Below are 16,633 nucleotides of genomic sequence, written 5' to 3'. Positions count from 1 at the left end.
TATGTATATTTATAATGCACTAAGAAGAACATAAAAATACACATTACTGAAGTTTTTACAAAATTTCTATGTGTTAGAAACTAATGGAATTTATTAAAAACTCAATTCAAATTAGATTTACACAAATAGAGTTTGATTTTGCCATTGAATTTCATGTAATAGTGAGTTCTGTAACCAAAATCTTTACTATATTCCCATGATTGTAGTTAACATATTACCAAACTTAATGACTTAAAACAACACAAATTTATTATGGTCTTATGGAACAGAATCCTCTAGTCAGTTTCACTGGGTTAAAGGCAGTGAATTGGCAGGATGGGTCTCTTTCCCAGGCTCTTGGAGAGAATCTGTTTCCTCACCTTTTCTAGCTAAGAACTTTACATATCTAATTTAATGCTCACAACAGCCTGGGAGATTGGTACATTTATTTCTGCCATTTTACAGATGAGGAAAATGAGGCAAAGAATGGGAAAATGACTTGTGCTGAGTCACACAACTTCTAAGGAACAGAGCTGAAATTTGAACACAGTCAAGGTTCTAGAAGCTGTTCTTGAAACCCACACTGCCATTTCTTTCCACCACAAAATTCCATCAGATTTTAAGACTTGTAGAAAACTTTGTAAATTACTTATCTAGAGAAATGCCACTGAGGATCAAACTGATATGGTGCTTTTTAAAAGTGCAGAGGACATTTTAAAGCTTTAAAAGTCTAAATGAAAAAAAACTCTAAAGAATATAAAATACAGTACTTATTATGTTCTCTAATACTTGGTTAGCATTAGCCAGTATATCATACCCTTTATATCATTCTTGATCACTAACTGTACAAATTTATTTATAGCAATAGGAGAAATAATGAGAAGTTCTAATATACAATGCCACATTCCTTTAAAAAGACAAAGGAGTACTTATAAGTAGATACAACATCGATGTATGTAGATAGGTAGCTCATTGATTATCATTTGCATACAAATTGATATTGTTAGTGTACAATAAAGTAGTTCATTTTCTTTAAATAGGTCAGAATTTCTACTATAACCCTGCTTTGACAGTTATTTCTGATTTGATTTGTTTTTCCCCCAAAAGGATGGTGTCATAAACCAGTATTGTTTGAATTATTGCATATTCTGAATTCCTGGGTTCCAATTTTCTTTACTATACTGAAGTTCTATCTTCCTGCTGGATTGTAAAGCAACTCTGCCAAGGTCATTTAGAAGCAATAACACTTTATTACTAAACAGACCTGCACTTGACATTTTAGTTACACACACACACACACACACACACACACACACAGAACCACGCTTTGCTTAATGATGGGGACACATTCTGAAAAGCACATTTTTGGGTGATTTCTTGCTTGTTAGAAAATCACAGACTGCATACACACAAACCTGGATGGTGTAGCCCACTACACACCTGGGCTATATGGTATAGCCTGTTGCTCCTAGGCTATTAACCAGTAAAATGTACAGCATGTTACTGTACTGAATACTGTAGGCAACTGGAACACCATGATAAATATTTGCTTATCTAAACATAGTTAAGTGAAAACATTAGGCAATAGGAATTGTGCAGTCCCACTATAATCTTCTATGACCATGGCTGTAAATCAACCCCAAACATCTCTGGCTAATCATTGATGCCCCAGAGCAAGCCCTTCTTTAGCTTATGCTGGATGCTTAGGATAGAATAATATATGGTCACTGTTCTCAAGCAAGTGACAAACGACCAAGCTGGTAGGGAAGCAAACACTGTGATATAGACTGTAACAGGATTGGCTACAAAATACTATGCTGCTGAGGTGGTAAGGCAGATCTTGGAGCACTGTTTTCCAGAATAAGTGGGAACTTCAAGGGACATCTTCAAGGACATACCAGAAGCCCAATATGCTCTCAAGGTCAACAGAGGGCAGATCATAAAACTTTTTTTATGCTAACGAGTATGAAGTTGATGGTATATTGGAAGCATAAAGAATTTTTATGTAGGAATGTGACACCATTCACTTCAATATAACCCACACCCAGGCAGAATTTGATACCCCAGAAAATTTCTTCCATACCCTCAATGTATTCTTCTCTCTGCAAAATCTTCCCAACACAGTTACAGAAAAACTGGTATCAGGGGTTCCAAGATCCCTTGGTTAACATAGGTCAGATCATAGCCCTAGGGATACTCTCCTACTGAACTATTGAGTTACATCCCAGCCTTCTTCATTGTTTCATTTTGAGAGAGTCTTGCTAAGTTGCCAAGGCTAACCTCAAACTTTTTGATCCTCCTATCTCAGCCTCCCCATTTGCTGGGATCATAGGCATATGCCACTGCACCTGGCTTATACTGGCATTTTTTTTAATTTTTTACTTGAAGTCTATGGGAAGGTAGAGGCCCAAAGGGCCCAGGGCATTCTCTTTCTACCAGAGCAGCTTGCTTTGATTTGTTACACCTATTGGTTTTCCGAGACAAGATTTCTTCTGAAAAGCAAAGCAACTAGATTCCTGAAACAGACATTTTTCACACCACCTTCAGTTAGTTGTTAGGTCAAGCACTCACTGAAGACCTGGCTTCTAGTTCTCACATCACTATTAATCCATAGTATGTCCCTTGCCAAGGGGTTGAAAATTACGTGGAGATCAATTTTATTTTATGATTCCACAGAATCCTAGAGCTGGGAGTAAATTCATAGACCCAGAGAAGGCAAGAGTCTTTACCTGATATCAGTGAGCAGCAGCACCAGAGGGGACTCTGGTTCTCCAGAGGTCATTCCACCACTGTCCAGCTCTGCTGCTATATCTGCTTGCAGCCACCACCTGAGTCCCCCATCTCTCACCAGGACAACTGCAACAGCCTCCTAACTGGATCTTCTGATTCAGCTTCTGACTTTAACACTTAACAACAACAGCCAGAGTCAGCCTGTTACAATTTCTGGGCCCGAGACCCACAGTAAATGAGTTCTGTGTTAACTACATCACTGGGTCTAAAGATCAAGAAAGCTGAGGTAACTGAATGGGGGAGAAAGCCATTGATTTTGTATCTAACCCAAAGTTAAATAAAATAAAATAAACCTGCTTGAGAAACAAAGTGAGGACACTTGGCATTGCCAAATGTTTCAAAGAGGCCTCTCATTACCCATCAGAACTTCCCTCATTTCCTGTTCCATGATCACTGGTAATGCAAAAGAGAACACAGCTTTACAAAAAAAACCTGAAGATCAAATATTTTTCTCTGATATGCAGAAGCTAATTCACAATAAGGGAGTGGGGGAGATAGAGAAGAATAGAGTTACTTTATACTAGCTAGAGGGGAGTGACGGAGGGAAAGGGGCTTGGGGGAAGGAATGATAGTAGAGCAAAACAGACATTGTTACCTCACATAATTTGTGACGGCATGACCAATGTGATCCTGCAATATTTATAATCAGAAAAATGAGAGATTACATTCTATTTATGTATGATCTATCAAAATGTATACAGGCATTCTACTGTCATGTACAAATAAATAGAACAAATAATTTTTTAAAAAGTGGGGATGGGTGGTCAATTGACCTGGCCCTCCAACAGGGAAAAGTACCAGTGGGAAACAAGACTGAATACTGCCATCTACTGGAAGAAAAAGGCACACTGTGGAAAAGAGGCAAATGAGGAAGAGAAGATTTTGAAGAGCTGAGCTGCCAAGAGGAAACACTGGAGAGAGGAGAGGACAGAAAGGCTCAGGTGCCATGGTGGAAGCAGAAAAGTGTAATGCATAAACTTGAATGGTCGTTAGAGGCAACTGCCATCACTACTTTTTTCAAGAAAGAAAGTAGAAGCCAAAGTGATTGGAGAAATTTGCTTGCTTTCCTGAGCTACTGAGTAACAGCACGGAGAGTAGACCTCTTGTTCAATGACAGGTGCACTGTTTTATATTATAGTCTCACCTAAGCAAACACGTGGCCAAACAGAGATCATTGTGCCTATTTTTGGTTACTTGGGAATCTATGCATCTATCTGTTCATTTATCTAGCTAGGAACATATGTGGTCGCTCACATTCCAATTTGTTTCAGAGTTATGGAGAGTGGCTAACTGAGTAAGGTGGCCACTGGCACCAGAGTCACTTATGAAAGAGATGAATGGAGAGAAACTGGGGAAGAAGAAAGCATGAGTCACAAGAGGTGAAGGGCAAGGACTGGAGGGGAAGCGGGGGATGAAGAATTGGGTCTCACACTAATCTCTAACCAATGACCTTCACTGAAAGAAGCTTGTTTCCACTGTCATTTGATCAGTAACTAGTGAATCAGACTAACCCCAGATTGGGGCTCACCAAATGAAGAAAATCAGAAAATTCCATTGAACTTATCTTCAATATATACATGATTCGGACCATTTCTTCCCTCCCACAGTGGAACTGTGCTGGCCTGTGCCACTATCATCTCCTGACTGGTCCATAGCAAGGTCCCTTACCTGGTCCTCCTGCTTCTAATCTTGACTGTTCTCAATAGAGACAGACAGTATCATCATGTCACTACTTCTGGACTCCAGACCTTCCAACACTCCCTCTCCCATCTCACTCACCAGTGAGTGAAAGTTCTTAAACTCTTAAGATACTCTTAAACCTCGTGATCTTGGTACCATCTTGTCCCCTCTCCTTTTCCCATTGTTTACTTTGTTCCAGGAACATTATCACAAAGCTCCTAGATTTCCAACCAGATGAGCACCCACCATGGGGCCTTCATTCTGACTGTTCCCTCTGTCTGCAAATTTCTTCCTCCAGGGAACCACCTGGATAACTTTCTTATTTCCCAGTGTTTGTCTAAATGTCATTTTCTCATTAAGCCTACCCACATTTAAAATAGCAGACCTGTAAGCTCTGTTATTGCATTTATAAATTTTTCTGGTATTTATAACTTTAAATATATTCTATACTGACTGACCTTTTCTCACACTAGAACAAAATCAGGAAAGCAGAGCTCAGGACCTTTGTGAAGAGGACAGCAGATGAACCCTCATTCGCAGAAGATGCAGCAGCTCCATGGTTCATGGTACTTTTCTCCCAGGGTCCTATTTTTTAAGATTCTGTTTGCTGGTCACAGAATATTCAGGTAGAAAAAATAAAAAAGGTTTGGGAAGACAGGCTGGATTCCAATTGCAGATCACCCAGCAGAGAAGCCGAATTTACTTAAGAGGATGATAGAAGCCCTGAACAACTTCATCTCTTAAAAATATTTTTATATTGACACTTAAGAATTATACACATTCATGGGGTAAAGTATATTTTGACATGTGTAATAATTCAGTTAGAGTAATTAGCCAATCTCTCACCTCAAATGTTTATCATTTCTTTGGTATTGGGAACATTCCAAATCTGAACATTTTAAAATATAAAATAAAAGTATTGTTAAGTGTAGTCACCCTACCGTGTGATAAAATTGATTTGATCCAACATGTATATTTTCAGTGGGAAAAAGGAACATGCTAGAAGCCAGGAGGTAACCTTGTAGCCAGGTGGAGTTAGATGGTAACAAGCTCCTAGAGCAAGCAGTGGGTGCCTCTACCACAGGTCCCCTTTTGGAGAGCTCAAATCTGGCCTTTCTGTGGCAAAGAGTCTTCAAGACCCAATGACTAGGGCCCAATGTCTTCACCTAGCCCACAGCCTGCACATCTGGGACCTCAGAATTCCCAATGGTTCTGAGCCTGGTCTCAGGAGCTATGGGGGTCTCCTTCCCAGTTCTGTCACCCAAGGGATGACTGGTGTGCTTGTTGCACATATCCAGGCCCAAGGTGGCAGGTGGCTGCTGCTTGGATTGGGGGGGGTGGAAGAGTGGGATGGGGTGTTATACAAATGGTGGCCTCCCATGTGGACAAAGTCAAGAAGAGAAGGAGACAGACTATGAGATAGGAACTCCATTATCCTCTTGTTCCGGCCCCCAAAACATGAGGGGCAGACCTGACTGGCACAGCCGCTTTATGGGAGGTAATGAGAGACTGACACAGAATGACCACAGTTAAAGGCTATTGCAGAAAGAAAATCTTACTGCTTGGCCACTTGTTGGGGGCTGCCTTGTCACCATCTGGTATCTCAGGCCACTTTTCAGGTCAGATAATTACAGGTCTGGCCAAGGGGAGGGCTGGGATGGGTGACGTCCTTTTGGAAAAGGTGGTTAGGTGTCTGAGGCTACAAAACCCAGGCACTGGGTGAGTACAAGGAACAATGTTTGGCAGAGAACTAGGGGCGGGACCCTTCCTGGCTGCCAGGCCTGGCCAGGTGCAGGTCTGCTGTGTGGCTTGGTGTGGGCATGGGTCCCAACACTTTCCCCATGTTGAGACATTCTCTGGCTCTCTTCAGGTGAGGGCTGAGGTAAGAGCACATCTGGGGATGCAGCTGACCTTTAGGGAGATGACCTCATCTCTGTCTCCTATTTCATGTATTCAAAGTGGCTTTGGGAATTGCAGTCTTTTGCTCAGTAGCTATTTTAATAATGTAATACTCAGAAACAAACTTGGAGGACTGCAACCCACACTGCTGTGCACAAGCAACACTCACTCTGCTTTGAGAGAAGCATAAAATGCTTCACTCTCAGAAAATGCAGCCTAGGACTACATGCATTTGAAGTCCCTTGCAAGGTGGAGCCACCAAGATATTCACTCTCAGGGCTTTCCCTATGCTGAGCTGACCATCTTCATGGGTGTTTCTGTGTCAGATTAGTATGCTTAGAGAAAGGAAGTGGGGAGGACACCAATGACCATTGTCTTGCTCCTATAAGGCACACTGATAAGCCCTGTGACCAGAGGTGGATGTTGATGCAATGTGATTTGGTGCATTTCTGTGGGTTCCAGATAGGGTGATAGGTAGAATGAGATCATTCTTTTTATTCTTGAATGCAGGTAATTGCTAGTTAGTGTTAAGATACCACACAAGGAGAGAAAAAGTTCTGAAAAAATCAGAGCACAGAAGATTCTTTCTTTTGGGGGAGATCATTGTAGATTTGGTATAAAACCATGTATTGAAATATTTTATTGCCTTTATGGGAGAATTCCTTCAGAATTATTTATTCCCACATGTAGCCTGGGGTCCAGAGTGGAAGGGATAATTCTGTAGACCAAGACAGAGTTTCTGATTAACAGGATCTACTAAAAATATGAGAGGGAAAGTCTAACTTTAGGAAAAAGTGTCTTTTTAAAAAAATTTTTTTAGTTGTTGAGAGACCTTTATTTATTTATTTATATGCAGTGCTGAGGATCAAATCCAGTGCCTCACACTCTGCCTCTGAGACACAAACTCAGCCCAGGAGAGACACCTGTGACTACTAACACCATAGATTATCTCTGCATGATGTCAAACTTTATGCAAAAGAGATACAGCATGTTATATTTGTGAGATTCATCCATGTTGTTGCATGTAGTGATAATAAATTCATTCTTGATATCTCATGTGTGAATATACCTCAATTTATTCATTGGCTCTGTTGTTCATGGATAATTTGGTAGTTTTCAGGTCAGAGATATTGCAAAAAATAAGCATAAAATTTCTCGTGCATATCTTTTGGGGCAATTGTGAAAGCAGTTCTGTTGGGTATAGTATATATGGACTTGCTAGTCAAACAGTGTATTCACCTTCAGGGGAGACTTGGATGAAATTTGGACTTCTTTCAATGAGTTCCCCTTCCTTCCAAAATCTAACTGCTTAGACAGATTTGTGAAGCCTTCAAGCCCTTGATTTCTGTATTTTATGCACCTGTTCTAGTTTTTCTCAACAGAAGGTCTGCTGTAAGTTACTCTCACAAAGGAAGCAAATGTGTATTGTTCATACATGTTCCTGACTTCTATGCACTTATTTAATTTCACTCCCTATTTATTAATGTTAAGACAGCTATGCAGACCAAGTCTTCAGAGAAAAGACTATCTAAGTACATGTGGTATTGCTCCTCTTGTTATGCCATGACCAGTGTCTTTCCTGACTCTGGCTTGTTTTGTTCAGTGTGTATTTTCCACTGTCCTTAGAAGGGGTTTTTAGTTCATCCACTAATTTCAGATTCAAAAACAGATGCTTGTGGAAGCCCAGATGTTAAACAACCTGATCAGTATCTTCCCATTGTTCTATTTGGGCCATTAAGTGCTTTCAAATCGTACTTCTCTCAGCTGTCAGTCTGATCCTTCAAGGTTCCTTTCCTCTTGCTGCTCTTTCCTGTAGTCTAGGTTGCATTTTTAGCCCTTTTATGTGCATCAGAATTTTGGGAGATGAGGACAAGGAGAGCTGTCAAAACACAGATGTCCAGCTGTACCCTCACAATTTCTAAACCAGTAAGGTCGGTAAGGCCCAAGAACTTGCATTTGAATGAGTTCCCAGGTGATGCTGATTTTGCTGACCCAGAAACCACATTTTGAGATAGGTGATGTTATATGATCTCTATTTCCTTCTAGTACTGTTGAACTATCATTTTTTAAAGAAAGTATTGTGTCTACTTCAACGGTTTCTAATTTCCTCATGCTGGATTGTGCCCATCATCCAGAGAGTGATAAAACATAGGATTTTAAAGGACTGGATCCATGTTCTTTCACATCAATTTTAAGAAAACAAAGCAATGGTGTAAATAGTTTATCAGGTCTTTTCCTAATAACCAAGAATCAAAAGTTCTTTTCAACTGAGAGTTATATTTAAAGGAGTTTTCTTTACATTTTGGACATATTTGGGAGGAGGGGAATTAAACAGAAGGGTCTTTTACAACTCAACCCCTTCCATCATTTTAGAAAAATGTCATTTATGACTGCAGGCCTGTGAAGCCAAATTTATTTATAATTCTCAATAGCCCTCAGGTTCTGGGGCAATCTAAAGACACAAACCTTTCTTTGTTTTTAAGTGAAATATCTGTTGAATACATATTTTATGCATATTTGTCCAGAATTAGTCAAAACAACACAAACTCAGTTATTCAGAAAGTATGCTGTGACATACAGAAGGTAAAACAAATCAGAGTTTGACCTCACAGAATGGCCTTCATGGCATTTTGTCACCTTTTAAGCCTCTACAGTATGGGGCTTACAACAGCAGCCTCAAGTTGCGATGGCCTGCTCTGTAATCAAAGCGCCATCTGTCCACAGTGGCAGGGAAGGGTGAAGGGACTCTTTTGCCTTGTGTCTGAGATGAAGCAGGCAGGCTCTTTAGGTTTCCTTCTACATACTCTTGGGCAAGACGTATTCCATGTAAGAGAAAACCACTGCTTCTAACAGAAGATAAACTAAGCCCTTGGGTTAGAGGAAAATCTGTAAGGTCAGAATCCAGATGATAAAAGAAAATGGAGTTTTCCCCAGTTGCACTGAAGGCCCAAGAAGAGGTGACATTTATCAGTTTACCTGCCATGAGTGCTAATGAGCAGTAAGGAGCTCTAATTTGAAGACACCCCAGAGCTGTTAATGTGTGTGTGAAATATTCATCAGCAGAGAGATAGTCTTCTCACACAAATAGAAAAGCAACTTTGGTACATTGGGATTTATGATCAAAGCCTGGGAAAGAAGACAGAAAAGGAAAATAAATGTCAGTATCTTTAGTATATGCCAGGCAGTATTCTAATCCTTCATGAAGGGTCAGTCACCTGATGTCATCCTCATGATAAATTGGCAAGCATGGTGCCATGTGTTCAGGTGAGGACACTGAGGCAGGCAGTAAATGACAAGTCTGCACCTCCGTTTCCTCATCCACAAACAAAATGAAAGAATCAGTGTTCAGATCCACATCTGCCTGGCTCCAAACCCATTCTCCTCCTATAAGCCTTGCTTATACTTCACTATATATAGCATATATGACACTCAGTGACTTTTTTTTAAGGAACAGGTATCAGAATTTCTAAGCTGAGGATAAGTAGGCGGAAGGCCCAAGATGATTCTGGCCCACCTTCCTAACACAGGCAATGCCCTATTTCTTTCTTCTCCCCTGGACCATTAAAAAATCATTGCATGAATTATAACAGGGCTTTGATTTAGTGGAAAATAATTAGGATGGAAACTTAGAAATTTGAATCAGGCTTGCAACTGATTACTACGTCACTTAAGGCAAATAACTGAATCTATGTCATTGGTTCCCTCAATGGTCACTTACTGAACAGATTTAGTAATAATACTTCAATACTGCAGGGACTGAGCAGATAGCTTGTTTAAGTCATGACCTATGCTTGAAAGTTGCCCATAGTCAAGTGAGGAATCCAGACCTGTAAACATGTTTGACATTAATAGTGAAGCCTGAAGGCACAGATTCCTGCGAGGTATAAGAATATGGTTTCAAAAGTTCTTGCTTCTTCCTGACTGTGGAGAGGTGTCAGGAAAGCCTCAATGAGAAAAAGGATTGAAGGGATTTTCTGGCAGATACAGTAATGCAAAAAGAGGAGACTCCAGGGTTAGGAAACAGCACATACAAAGCCAGGGCTATGTACATGAACATGAACATCACCTGATGGAGCAGAATCATAAAGCAGGATAAGGAGTTTAAGCTTTGTCTTGTAAGTGATGGCGAGACCTAGATATTTTTAGTACCATCAGGTGGTTCAATTTGTGTTTTAGGAAAAGTGTGACAAATGAATTGGGGTGAGATGAGCGTAGAGGCAAGGAAACCAATCAGGAAACTGCTATAAATGTTTGAATAAGAGATAATGTTGGCTTGATCTAGACAAAGCATGCATGTGTGTGTGTGTGCATGTGTGTGGGGGGGAGAGAAAGAGAGAGAGAGAGATACAAAGAGATCAAGAGACTTTCTTAAACAGAATGGACAGACAAGTCTGAGAAGACAACACTTTGTAGGATCAACCCCAGAAGGACTGGAAGGTATCTGTTTTGCTCACCATTATATGTGCTATGCTTCACACGGTATGACCCATATAACAGTTCCTCTTATAAGAAAATGAAGTTCAAATGAATGAAAGAGCAATGACTTTCAGGTCTTGTACCTAAGCAACTTGGTTAATGCCTAGAACATTATCCAAAAATAGGTTGGCAATTTAAGCCAGAAGCTTAGGTGGGGCACACCCATAATCCCAGCTACTTGGGAGACTGAGGCAGGAGGATTGCAAATTCAAGGCCAGTTTCAGAAACTTAGTGAGAACTTGTCTCAAAATAAGTAAGGGCTGGGCATGAAGCTAAGTGGAAAAGCACTGGGGTTCAATTCCCTTTTCTGAAAACAAAAAAGAATAATTTAGAGTTTAAAAGAATTGAATTTCATTTTGGATATTTTAAGTTCACATGACAAATAGATTCAGAAATATGAATCTAGTTTCAGCGATGAAAATTCAAAACTAGAGATTATGGTTTGGAAGTCAGAAATATAGAGACAGTATTTCAGTCCACTAGAAAAAAGTATAATTACCCAGACAAAATAACCAATCACTCAAGCATTCATTTACTCATCCCATCACTATTCCATGTGTATTTGTTGAGAGCGTACTTTGCATTAGGCTTTGGGAAAGGTTTAGAAAATGAGTGGGTCCAACTTGATCTCTGTTTTTAGGTAGCATATCATAATGGGGGAGGCAAATTAAGAATAAAGAAAAAAAATGCTGGGTGTGGTGGCACATGCCTTTAATCCTGGTGACTGGGGAGACTGAGGCAAGAGGATTGTGAGTTCAAGGCCAACCTCGGGAACTTAGCAAGAGCCTGTCTCAAAACAAAAAATAAAAGAATTGTGAGTGTAGATCAGTGGTACAGCACCCTGGGTTCAATACCCAGTAACGAAAAGAAAAAAAAAAAAGAAAAAAAGAAACAATTTCAATCTATGTACTATGACAAAAACAAGTGGTTGAGACAGATATCAAGAAATGGAAGACTTTCAAACAGGTGACATTTAAATTGAGCTCTGTATGAGTCTGGTTTCTCCAAAGGGGGGAAAAATAGACTATTGAAGATAACAAGACTGAGACATGAGAAAGAGAAATTTTTAAAAGTATTATCTCACATGGTCATGGGGCTCAGAAATCCCAAAATCTGTAGCTGGCAAGTTAGAGATTCAGGAGAGCTAATGGTATGTTCCAGTCCAATCTGAAGTTAGGAGAGAAGCAGGGCCTCAGCTCAGCCAGGTAAGCAATGGGAGAAACATCTCCTTTCCTGAGTCATTTTGTTCTATTGAGGCATCCAGGGATTTGGATGAGGCTCACCCACATTGGAGAAGGCAATCTCTTTGTTCACTCAACTGCCTCAAATGTTAATCTCACCAGAAATACAGGCCCAGCAAAAATGTTCAACCAAACTCCTTGGCACCCCATGGCTCAGTCAAGTGGAACAAAAACTTAACCATCACAACCTAAATAAAGAGACCAGCTCAGTCATATATACTGCACTGAGGTGTACTACAGGGAGACAAAGCTTTGCGTGCAAAGGTCTTGGTGGAAAAGCATGTACTGTGCCCAAGACATTAAAAGGCTATGTGCAAGACCACAGAAAAGTTAGTATGGTGGAAAGTAGCATGCCAATAATTCCATCAGATAAACAGAATCCAGATTAAACTACAGTAAGAATTTAAGTCATTATTTTAAAAGTGTTGAAAAATCACTGAAGGGATTTTCCGGAAATTAACTGACCTTTTCTACACCATTATATTTTCTTCCATGGTAAAAAAAAAAAAAAAAATTGCATGAATCAGGATTGAAAATAGATAGGCTACAGATGTTTTCTATTTCTTATTCTAAATGGGAAGGTTTGGAGAATGTGATTACATGAAATATATTCTGGTGAATATATTCTGGAAAACAAAACAAAAATTATAAATCTTTGCATTTGTGTCTAAGTTGTACATCAAATGTAAACTCAAACGCATAGAGGAATATTATTTTAAGAAGATTTAATAGAACAGAGAATTCAGCACAAGCAAAATCAGGAGAAAAAATAATGCTAATAATTTTAGTATTGAATTAGTTTATATTTTAAACTTTTTAAAATCCTTCGTGTTAATATCTAGAATCTACTTTTTCCAACTTTTCTTATTTATTGTGTTTTGAGTGTATCTCCTAAGTTGCTTGGATTTTGCAAATTCAGTCTTGTGAATCCAGGGCCTTTTCAGAGGTGAACTGAATCAGTTTATATTTATTTTGCTTATTGATATATGTGGACTTATTTCAAATACCTTCAATTGTTTTATATTTATTAAGATTTTTCTGTCCACTTGTTTTCTTTTCATACCTCAAGTTAACAAATTCTTTAGCTTTCCCTGAACTATTTGGGAAGTTGCAATTACATACAAGATCTGTTCATTAATATACACAATTATCTTTATATTTTAATAAATTCAACAACTTATAAATATTTCTGTATTTTTTATGGTTTCATATTTTGTTTAATGGGAATAGAGTTAAAAGAGGGTAAAAACCACAATTTAAACTAGAGTATGGAATGAGAAAAAATCTGAGAGCTACTCAGTTGTAGCAAGATGTCTGATATTTATGTATAACCTACCATCAGTAGGCCCTTTCTACCTACAGAAATGGTAGTTTCATAGGTTCAACCTAATAACACATGTGCTGAAAATTAGAATTAGAAAACAATAAGAATTACAGTAACCCTCTTCAACTTCAAAAAGAAGTGAAAACTGTTAGAGAAAGGGCTTTTTATTAAGATCAGCATTTACAAGAATGAACAGCACCTGTAATGGAGGAGTCAACTGTCCTTTCCAACTGAGAGAGGGCAGAAGGGTGGGGTCACACTCCAAAGGAAAGGGGGCAGCTCCATCAGGAAGTGGCCAGTGAAAACTGCATGGTGTGGCAAATCAGTAGCAATGGGAAAGGGCAGGGGAACAGCCCTAGTCACCTTTGAAGGAAACGCTGGGCATGGTGTCTGTGTATACGTACTGTACATATTAAGCAGGTACACACATAAGTATTTAATATATAAAAAATAAAGTGCTTTCTAACAGGCTCCCGGGCAGGGACAATTATAAAACATATCACAAAATTGCAAAACAAAATTGATACAATCAAATAACACTACATCCAACATATGTGAAAACAACCAAACAGAATATGAGCAATCTGATTGTGTCCCAGGACAAACATCCTTGTCGGGGTTTCCGGGACCCCCAGCCTTGGGCACGGTCAAGATGGCGCCTGGCGCTGAGCCAAAAGCGGCCAGCTATACAGTAAACAACCAGCGAATTCCAATGATTGGCTAGTTAACGATGTGATTAGAGCATGCCCCCCTCGTGTACCTATTCTATGCCTGCAGCTGTCTGCGCGTTTACCTCGTGTGCTCTCCCCGGATTGGTTGAAGTGTATATAAGCTTGGTGGGTGGGGGAGTAAGGAAGAAGCTGAGAGTAGGAAGAAGCTGAGAGTAGGAGTAGAAGCGAGGAAGAAGAGTGCGAGCGAAGTAGGCGTGAGCCGAGCGGGAGAAGCGGAGCGGCCGAAGCAGGTGTGAGCCGAGCGGGAGAAGCGGAGCGACCGGAGCAGGCGAGAGTTAAGCAGAGGGAAAGAGAGCGAGAGAAAGAAAAGAGAGAAAGGGATAGAAAAGAGGGAAAGAAAGGAAGACTGTGCACAATAAACTTCCAAAGCTTCAGACGTTTGTCGTGTCTCTCTCTGCGGGCAGAGGGAACGCGATACATCCTGTCATATACATGGTATATACATATATACTCTTTTACTCAATATATTTTGACAAAATATATTTTAAATTTTTGTTATAGACAAAAAGTAAAAAAACAAAACAAAAGAGAACCCCTACAAAAACACAATAAGGATAAAGCACGTGAGTCCTAGACTGACAGACGAATCGCTGCCTCCACAGGGGAGTCCCATTGCCACTGCTGGGAAAGATGTGCCAGCATTCCTTCCTGGGGTGCAGTGCCTCCACATCCTCTAAGGGACTATGGGTTGTGGTGGTAAAGTTGGCATCACCAGTGGTGAGCAGGTCGAAGACACAGGACTGGAAATAAATGTCCTTCACTGGCATCTTCTCATAGCATTGAGTGTTGGCAGTCTCCAGTGTGTAGCCAGGCCAGGCCTCACCAAGGAGGTGCAAGGCAGGCTGTGCCCCAGAATGGCAGACACCTGGCCCTGCCCATCATCGATGCATTCACTTAGGGACAGCCATTCACACATAGCTGGCTTTCCTCAAAGGACATGACATTCGGATGGCAAGGGTTAGGTAGTGACCCAGCTGTCACACAAACACCATGGTGCCTATGTAGCCAGCATGCATCTCCACATAGTGGCCACTCTCCCTCTCCACTATATGCAGGCTTTTGGCTTCTCCATCCCCACTGCTGGTGGTGCCATCCACAAAGGCAGCTGGCAGGTCATCTGTCACAGTTTGGTATACTTTCTGATCTGTACACTCACGGTGAGCTTTGAAGATGATCATGATCTTATTCTTAGCTGTGGCACTGGATCCATGTACCACAGGCACATTCGTCACTTGAACTGAAAGGTAATTATTTTCTATGAGTGGCAAGGTCCCTTCTACTTTGCACGTTTGGAAGTGATCCTTGAAAGTCCTAAGATGAGGATCTCCAAACAAGCCACAAAAAAGATAATTGAGAGGGTTCTGGTCCCCTCCTCTATGTTCTCTAGCTCCTGCGTGGCTGTGATAGTTACAAGGGTCATGAATCACTTCAGGGTAGAGGATGTGGATCCATCCTTAGAACAGTTCCTCTGGCTCATGAGGTCACTGATACCTAACACAGCAGAATGGTATACCAGGTTGCCACGGCAGGCTTTTGAAGTTCGCTGGGTGCAGGCAGCATAGGCACGCAGTGCCTTGTAAAACTCAGAGTCAAAGCCGTCAATCGCAGAGTTCAGGTGCAAAATCAATGACACAAAGTCCGTGGTACATTTCTGGATTCGACACTGGCCGGCTGTTGGCAGTCACCTGCGTGGAGCTGCACGAGGCTAAGCAGCAGCAGTAGCAACAGTGCCAGCAGCTGTGGGCAGAACTAGGGGCAGCGGCGCTGGTCAGTCCTGGCGGTAACGGAGGAGGCGGGGGCAGAGGCCGAGGCTGAGGCGGCGCAGGCAGGTACTGCTCTGAAGCCCATGTCCCTCCATGCAGGTCTTCTGGGATCTGGCGAGGGCGGCGGCGCGGGTGCCATGGCGGGCCCCGGCCCGTGGCTGCGGCATGGACCAGGGGACATGCCTCGCTTCCTCTTCTTCCTCCTTCAGGCCAGCGGAGAAGATGGGCCGCCGCCACAGTCGCAGTGAGCTGTGATCCGCGGGCGGAGCAAGTCCGCAGCGGCGCCAACCGGGAGTAGAAGCATCAGGGCGGTTGGAGGCGGCAGGCGAAGAGAGAGTGGCTGGAGAGACGATACAAAGACTGTGAGCGAGTGCCCAGACCAGCCTCAGGGAGCGAGTGCCCGGCCTGGCCAGCGTAGGTTCATCGGGCGTGGACCGCAGGAGGGGCACCAGCCCTTGTGAGCAGCAGCGGGTGCCCGGGTATCTGCCTCTGAATCTAATAAGATAAAAAGATATATTTCTACCTGGATATGTCATAATTCTTGTTGATGCTGACCTTGGGTATTAGAGAATAATTAACTCTTGTGTGACTTCTAATATCTATCTTTTGTCTTCCATAGGCGTCTTGTATAATATTTTATTCCCCTTGGTTTTAAGAACAAATAAATGTTATTAATACATCATTAATGTTAATTATACTGAATTTACCAAAATTTTCACCAATTCTTGTGCTTATTTCTTGCATACTACT

At 41.2% G+C, this 16,633-nt stretch overlaps 1 pseudogene; it reads right to left on the bottom strand.

Annotated features, from left to right (window-relative positions):
- Nucleotides 1-14,655: 14,655 nt before the first annotated feature.
- Nucleotides 14,656-16,177, bottom strand: LOC124993740 (repulsive guidance molecule B-like; annotated as a pseudogene).
- Between the last annotated feature and the right edge of the window lie 456 nt (nucleotides 16,178-16,633).

The sequence above is a fragment of the Sciurus carolinensis genome, chromosome 9 (assembly GCF_902686445.1).
Source record: "Sciurus carolinensis chromosome 9, mSciCar1.2, whole genome shotgun sequence".
NCBI classification, from domain to species: domain Eukaryota; kingdom Metazoa; phylum Chordata; class Mammalia; order Rodentia; family Sciuridae; genus Sciurus; species Sciurus carolinensis.
The sequence above is the reverse complement of the archived record's forward strand: the minus strand, read 5'-3'. Positions and strand labels throughout refer to the sequence as shown.